This window comes from Bombina bombina, chromosome 9, assembly GCF_027579735.1.
Source record: "Bombina bombina isolate aBomBom1 chromosome 9, aBomBom1.pri, whole genome shotgun sequence".
In the NCBI taxonomy this organism is placed as follows: Eukaryota; Metazoa; Chordata; class Amphibia; order Anura; family Bombinatoridae; genus Bombina; species Bombina bombina.
Genome location: NC_069507.1, coordinates 216,212,766 through 216,220,795, shown reverse-complemented (window position 1 = coordinate 216,220,795; position 8,030 = coordinate 216,212,766).

The following is an 8,030-nucleotide window of genomic DNA, read 5'->3' as shown; positions in this document are numbered from 1 at the left end:
CATTACAAGTGGGGCACTAAATTATTGCGTGCAAGTTTGCAGGGCCACTATAATTAACTAGTTATTACAAGTGGGGCACTAAATTATTGCGTGCCAGTTTGCAGGGCCGCTATAATTAACTAGCCATTACAAGTGGGGCACTAAATTATTGCGTGTAAATTTGTAGGGCCACTATAATTAACTAGCCATTACAAGTGGGGCACTAAATTATTCTGTGCCAGTTTGCAGGGCCGCTATAATTAACTAGCCATTACAAGTGGGGCACTAAATTATTGCGTGTAAATTTGTAGGGCCACTATAATTAACTAGCCATTACAAGTGGGGCACTAAATTATTCTGTGCCAGTTTGCAGGGCCGCTATAATTAACTAGCCATTACAAGTGGGGCACTAAATTATTGCGTGCAAGTTTGCAGGGCCGCTATAATTAACTAGCCATTACAAGTGAGGCACTAAATTATTGTGTGCCAGTTTGCAGGGCCACTATAATTAACTAGCCATTACAAGTGGGGCACTAAATTATTGCGTGCAAGTTTGCAGGGCCGCTATAATTAACTAGCCATTACAAGTGGGGCACTAAATTATTGCGTGCCAGTTTGCAGGGCCGCTATAATTAACTAGCCATTACAAGTGGGGCACTAAATTATTGCGTGCAAGTTTGCAGGGCCACTATAATTAACTAGCCATTACAAGTGGGGCACTAAATTATTGCGTGCCAGTTTGCAGGGCCGCTATAATTAACTAGCCATTACAAGTGGGGCACTAAATTATTGCGTGCAAGTTTGTAGGGCCATTATAATTAACTAGCCATTACAAGTGGGGCACTAAATTATTGCATGCCAGTTTGCAGGGCCGCTATAATTAACTAGCCATTACAAGTGGGGCACTAAATTATTGCGTGCAAGTTTGTAGGGCCATTATAATTAACTAGCCATTACAAGTGGGGCACTAAATTATTGCGTGCCAGTTTGCAGGGCCGCTATAATTAACTAGCCATTATAAGTGGGGCATTAAATTATTGTGTGCCAGTTTGCAGGGCCGCTATAATTAACTAGCCATTACAAGTGGGGCACTAAATTATTGCGTGCCAGTTTGCAGGGCCGCTATAATTAACTAGCCATTACAAGTGGGGCACTAAATTATTGTGTGCCAGTTTGCAGGACCGCTATAATTAACTAGCCATTACAAGTGGGGCACTAAATTATTGCGTGCAAGTTTGCAGGGCCACTATAATTAACTAGTTATTACAAGTGGGGCACTAAATTATTGCGTGCCAGTTTGCAGGGCCGCTATAATTAACTAGCCATTACAAGTGGGGCACTAAATTATTGCGTGTAAATTTGTAGGGCCACTATAATTAACTAGCCATTACAAGTGGGGCACTAAATTATTGTGTGCCAGTTTGCAGGGCCGCTATAATTAACTAGCCATTACAAGTGGGGCACTAAATTATTGCGTGTAAATTTGTAGGGCCACTATAATTAACTAGCCATTACAAGTGGGGCACTAAATTATTCTGTGCCAGTTTGCAGGGCCGCTATAATTAACTAGCCATTACAAGTGGGGCACTAAATTATTGCGTGCAAGTTTGCAGGGCCGCTATAATTAACTAGCCATTACAAGTGAGGCACTAAATTATTGTGTGCCAGTTTGCAGGGCCACTATAATTAACTAGCCATTACAAGTGGGGCACTAAATTATTGCGTGCAAGTTTGCAGGGCCGCTATAATTAACTAGCCATTACAAGTGGGGCACTAAATTATTGCGTGCCAGTTTGCAGGGCCGCTATAATTAACTAGCCATTACAAGTGGGGCACTAAATTATTGCGTGCAAGTTTGCAGGGCCACTATAATTAACTAGCCATTACAAGTGGGGCACTAAATTATTGCGTGCCAGTTTGCAGGGCCGCTATAATTAACTAGCCATTACAAGTGGGGCACTAAATTATTGCGTGCAAGTTTGTAGGGCCATTATAATTAACTAGCCATTACAAGTGGGGCACTAAATTATTGCATGCCAGTTTGCAGGGCCGCTATAATTAACTAGCCATTACAAGTGGGGCACTAAATTATTGCGTGCAAGTTTGTAGGGCCATTATAATTAACTAGCCATTACAAGTGGGGCACTAAATTATTGCGTGCCAGTTTGCAGGGCCGCTATAATTAACTAGCCATTATAAGTGGGGCATTAAATTATTGTGTGCCAGTTTGCAGGGCCGCTATAATTAACTAGCCATTACAAGTGGGGCACTAAATTATTGCGTGCCCTTTTGCAATTAGCAATTAGCAGTCAGAATATTAATCAGAGATCTGATTAAATAAAAAACAACTGCACTAGGCAGTATTTTGGAGGTGAAGTTGGTGGGAGTGGGGTGTTAGAAAAAAAACGGCACTGAAAAGTGCCTTTACATTGCGGTCTATGGGAACTGTGTGTTCCCTGTAAATATACTGTATATGTATATGATTATATGCATATATATGTATGTGTTAATATGGGTGTATATACACATATATTAACACATACATATATATTTACAAATGTTGCAAACGCTGCGCTACTTATCCCCTTTGTTGCGCTTAGTTTCTGATGCTGTCTCTGATGGCATCAGAACGAGGCTCCCATTGGAGCATATGGAAGCGCACTCTCGCGAGTGAAATGCTTCCCAGCAATGCAAACGCGAATTCGTGTTTGCATTCCTGTCAACTTGTACTGCCAGCACACATTAGCGTGCGCTGGTTTTACACAGTGGAGCGCAAATATCTCTTTCTTGAAAGTGATATTTAGAGCTCCTTTTGTTAACTGTCCCATAATGTTTATTTGACATTGGTTATATTTCAAGTTAATCTTGGTGTGGAATACATTATATTTTATAGTTTGTTAAAGAATACAGATCAAGCGCAGTGACAGCACTAGAGGGGTACTAAGTGTTATAAGCCCTAATATGGGGTAGTAAATACTACAATTTATACTAAAGCAAGCAATAAGGCTAAGCAACATTGAGAGGACTGGCACTGTTAGGAAAGCTATGGAATGTTTGTCCTATTCAAATGCAGTGTCATTTCCAAGATGGCTGCTGACAGAAAGAAGTGACAGTGCCCACGTGCATGATTATTACACATGTGCTGTGTCCTCTCTTTCTGTCTTTCTGTTGCCCCTATATTTGTAAAGTAATAAGATTCAGCTGTTTGTTCACATTTGCTCTGTGTGTGTTACTGACAGCCAAGGGGGAAGGATTAAAAGTACTGCCCTATATGTGTTTTGGTATGGTATCATAACTTTGGGCAGAGATAAAATCCTACAAATGCTCATGTAAAGGATAATTTTACCAAAGTTGCTCTTTTGTTACACAGTAACATGGTTAATAAAGCTTTAAAAACATACATCCATGTAGCCTTTGATACATCACAATAGATGAACACATACACAGAACATCTTTTACTCTGTGCCTACATTGGGCTGGTTGGGCTAAGGAGGAGTGTTAAAATAGACACTGACTACAACCATACCTTCACATTCATTCATGGTCCGCAACCATAAATCCACACCCTGAACCATCTAGCCACACCTCTGACTACCAGCTTTGCCCAGGTCACATGAAATTCTGTCTTTGCATGCCCTGACTTTACCAATGGAAAAACTAAAACTCTGTCTAAAGGCCTCCCTGTAGTCCACAGCTTCCTGGTCCTTACTTTTACCTTTGTAAGGTAAACTCTTGCCCTCAAAAAAATTTATTTCTGCAACCACCACTCACACATGCACAGTGAATTAGGTAGGAGTTCTGCTCAGTCAGCAACCCTCCCTTCTCATCATTTCTTTTTTACAGATGTGGACATGATCTTTGTCACAGACACAGAGAGGGTGAATTGTGCAACTTGTCAGCTGAGCACAACTATAAGTATTATGCTATATTTTGTGTTATAAATTATCTGGGGATATTATAGTTATACAGCAGTACTGAACAGTTTTTTGGTGTGAATTAAATTGCTTTATATATTTACTGCGATGTACAGTTTAAAGCACTGGTTTTCAAACCTGTCCTCAGGCCTCCCTAACAGGCCACAATTTGAGGATGTCTGAACTAGAGCACAGGTGAAACAATCTGCTGATTAATAAACATGGTTATTTTACCTGTTCTCATCCAAGGTAATCCTGAAAACTGTTGGGGAGGCCTGAGAGTTTTGAAAACCAGTGGTTTAGAGCATTCTATGCCCTCCAAATGTCCATCATACAGCTGTCACCTGTCCTTAATTTAGGAAGCTCTGTGACAATACTTTGCGCCATTTGAACTTTGTCATTATGTAAAAAACTCAGATCCTAGGGGTAAAGGATTTCAGCTTTAAGTATTATTATTCTTTATTTACAAAAGAGCAGGATATTTAGCAGACCTATTTATAAAATATTATCTATAAAGTTGTAGTGTATTCATATATCTGCACAATTAATACAGCCTTTAGATCAATCAATCTATAACAGATATGTGCACAGAAAAAAAAATGTTTCAGACAAACTTTCCATCACAAAAAAAATATTTGTTTAGTTTAATCAAAGAGTAGTTAATTGGATTGTTCTGTTCAGTCAAACAATAACAAAATGTATGCTTACTTGATAAATTAGTTTCTTTTGGAAAGATGAGATTCCAAAGGGTCCATAACATGTGGGATATCATTCCTGCCACTACGAGGAGGCCAAGAACCCCCACAAAATCTTAAATTCACTCCCACCTCCAAACTCTCTTCAGTTAAATGCATAGCCCAGCAGAGAATAGCAAATAGATAGGTTGTAAAGACAAAATCAGGATCTATGTAGGTGCAAATTAGAACTGTTGCCCAAAACATTTAAATGAGCGGGACCTATGGACTATCATTCCGAAAGAAAATAATTTATCAGGTAAGCATAAATTTTGGTTTCTTTCATATAATGATGAAAATCCATAGGGTTCATAACATTTGGGATAGATACCCAAACATATAGTCCATAAAATGGAATGGGTGGAACATTTTTCTGGCAGTCCCTATTTATCAGACACTGCAACCTAAAGGACTTTCCTGCCAAAGATGCATCATTTTTGAAAGACCAGGAAGTTGCAAATGATCTTGTAGAATGGGCTGTGATACACTTAGGGGGTAACTATCCTGCCACCAAGTAAGCCATGTGAATTACCTGTTTGAGCCAAGAAGCCAAAGCTACAGTAGTAGCCTTCTGCCCTATACAAGTCCCAGAGTACTGAACAAACTGGAAGATTGTCTGAACTCCTTAGTAGCTTGAAAATAAAACTTCAATGTTCTGACTACATCAACATTATGTAAAAGATGTTCCTTAGAATTAGCAGGATCTGGACACAAAGAAGGAACAACAATCTCCTGATTGATATTTTCTAAAGAAACTACCTTAGGAGAAAATCATATTTAGTAAGAAGCACAGCTTTATCTTTGTGAAAAACTAAAAATGGAGAATCAGAGGGTAAATCTGATAACTTATAAACTTTCCTAGCTGTGGAGATTGCTAACAAGAAAAGCACTTTCCAGGATATAAGTTTGATATCAATGTAATGCATCGGTTCAAAGGGAGGACCTTGCAGAACAGAACGAACTAAAAGTCTGAACATCAGGAAGTTTAGCTAACTTTCTATAACAAAGAACAGATAAAGCAGACATTTGACATTTTATGGAGCTAGCAGACAAACCCTTGTCATTCCCATCTTGTAAAAACTGAAGAATTCTAGGAATCCTAAAGGAATACCAAGAAAATCCTCTGGAAGAAAACCATTCAAAGTATACCTTCCAAATTTTGTGATCATTTTTCTGGGTAACAGGTTTTCTGGCTTAAATCAGAGTGTCAATAACTGAATCAAAGAACCCTCTATGTCTTAAGACTAGGCGTTAAACCTCCACCTCATTAAACTTAGAGATTTGAGATCTTGATGGAATAGAAGCCCTTGAGACAATAGATCTTGTCTTAGAAGAAAAAGCCATGGAGGAGAAGAGGACATCTGCACTAGATCTGCATACCATGTTCTGCAGGGCCAGGCTGGAGCCATCAAGATTACTGAAGCTGACTCCTGCTTAAATCAAGCAATTACTCTTGGAAGTAGAACAAATAAAGGAATCAGGTACACTAGATGAAAATTCCATGGACACCCCAAGGCGTCTATTATTTGAGCCTTTGGATCTCTTGAACTTTCACAATACATTGGAAGTTTGTGATTTAAATGGGAGGCCATCAGATCTATGTCCGGTAGACACCATTTGATTACTAATTGATTGAAGATGCCCTGATGGTTAGACCATTCTCCTAGATGGACCAACTGACGGCTGAGGTAATCCTCTTCCCAATTCTTCACACCTGGGATGTGAACTGCTGACAGGGAGCATTGATTCCTCTCCACCAAAGACAGAATCTGGGACACTTCCAACATAGCCAGTGGACTGCAAATACCCCCTTTATGATTTATGCAGGCCACCACCATGATATTGTCTGAGTGGAAACAGATAATCCTTTCTTCTTCTAAGAGGGACCAGGACTGAAGAGAGAGTTGCAGAATGTTGATTGGTTGCCTCACCTCCAGAGGGGACCAAACTCTTTGCACTCTGTGAAAATTCCATACTGCGCCCCAGCTTGAAAGATTGTCGTCTGTCGTCACAATAGTCTATGATGGGCGAAGGAATGAAGCCCCAAGGGTCAAAAAAGGACTGTGTATCCACCAAGAGAGAGATGGTCAGATGAACAAATCCAGAGCAATCTGCTGTTCCTATTGCAGATAATTATTTGACCACTGATTTAGCAAAGACAGTTGAAAGGGTCGCATGTGAAGGAGGGCAAAGGGAAGTCAAACCATAAGACCCACCACCTCCATGCGTTGAGCTACTGATAGAAATGAAGCACATTGCAGGGACTGACACACCTACTGAATTTTTATTCTGTGGACTAAATCTATTATGAATCCTAGAAAGGACACTCTTGTAGCTAGAGTTAAATAGCTCTTTGGAACATTGATTCTCCAACCGGGGTCTTTGAGAAAAGATAGTAGCCTTTGAGTATAAGCAATAGCTAGAGGCAGGGAAGGAGCCTGCCCTAAGATATTGTCCAGTTGAGTACCCCTGAGCTCTGATTACTGCCAACACCTAGCACCTTTATGAATATATGAAGAGCTGTAGCCAGACCAAATGGATGCAAGGTAAACTGGTAGTGTTTGTTTAGGAATGAAAAACATAGAGATTGATAGTGATGCTTGTGGATTGGGATGTGCAGGTATGCATCCTTGAGGTCTATAGTGGACATGAATTGACCCTGTTGTGCAAATTGTTTCCATCTTGAAAGTGGGGACCCTGAAAAACTTGTCAGTCCCTTTCCTCTTTGAAACGATGAACAGATTGAAGTAAAACCTTTGACCCTGTTGAGATACAGGTGGTGGGGTGATTACTCTCATCATATCCTCTAAATCCTGAACACATTTCATGAATGCAGCCACCTTTGCAGGATTTTTGGGGACATGAGACAGATGAGATTGTCCTCAAGGAGGCCTGGAGTGAAATCATATCCTTTTACCTTGGGATATGATGTTTTAAACCCAGGGATCCTGGACTGACTGTAACTCAGTATGCTCCCTATCAGAACAGAATCTGGTCTGTGGGCTGCAACATCATGCAGATTTTTTATTGGCATTGGACTTCTTGGACTGCTTGTTCTTTGACCATGAAGAATCAAGCTTCCAGGCCGACTTGGAGAGCTCAGGCTTTTGAGAAGAGGAGGACTTTTTGATCTCTTGAGAAACAAAGGGAAAGACGACCAATTACTTGGTCGGTTCTTTCCCTTGGATTTCTTGTCCTACAGGGAGAAAAGCTCCTTTCCCACCAGTAAAAGTCTTGATAATTGAGTCCAAATCAGCGCCAAATAAAATCTGCTGGAAGGAAAGAGCCTGTTTTTTTTCAAACAAATCTTCTGACCATGATTTTAACCATAAGGCCCTTCTTGCAATAACTGCTATAGACATATTCTTGACATCAATCTTGATGATGTCCATTACTGCCTCAC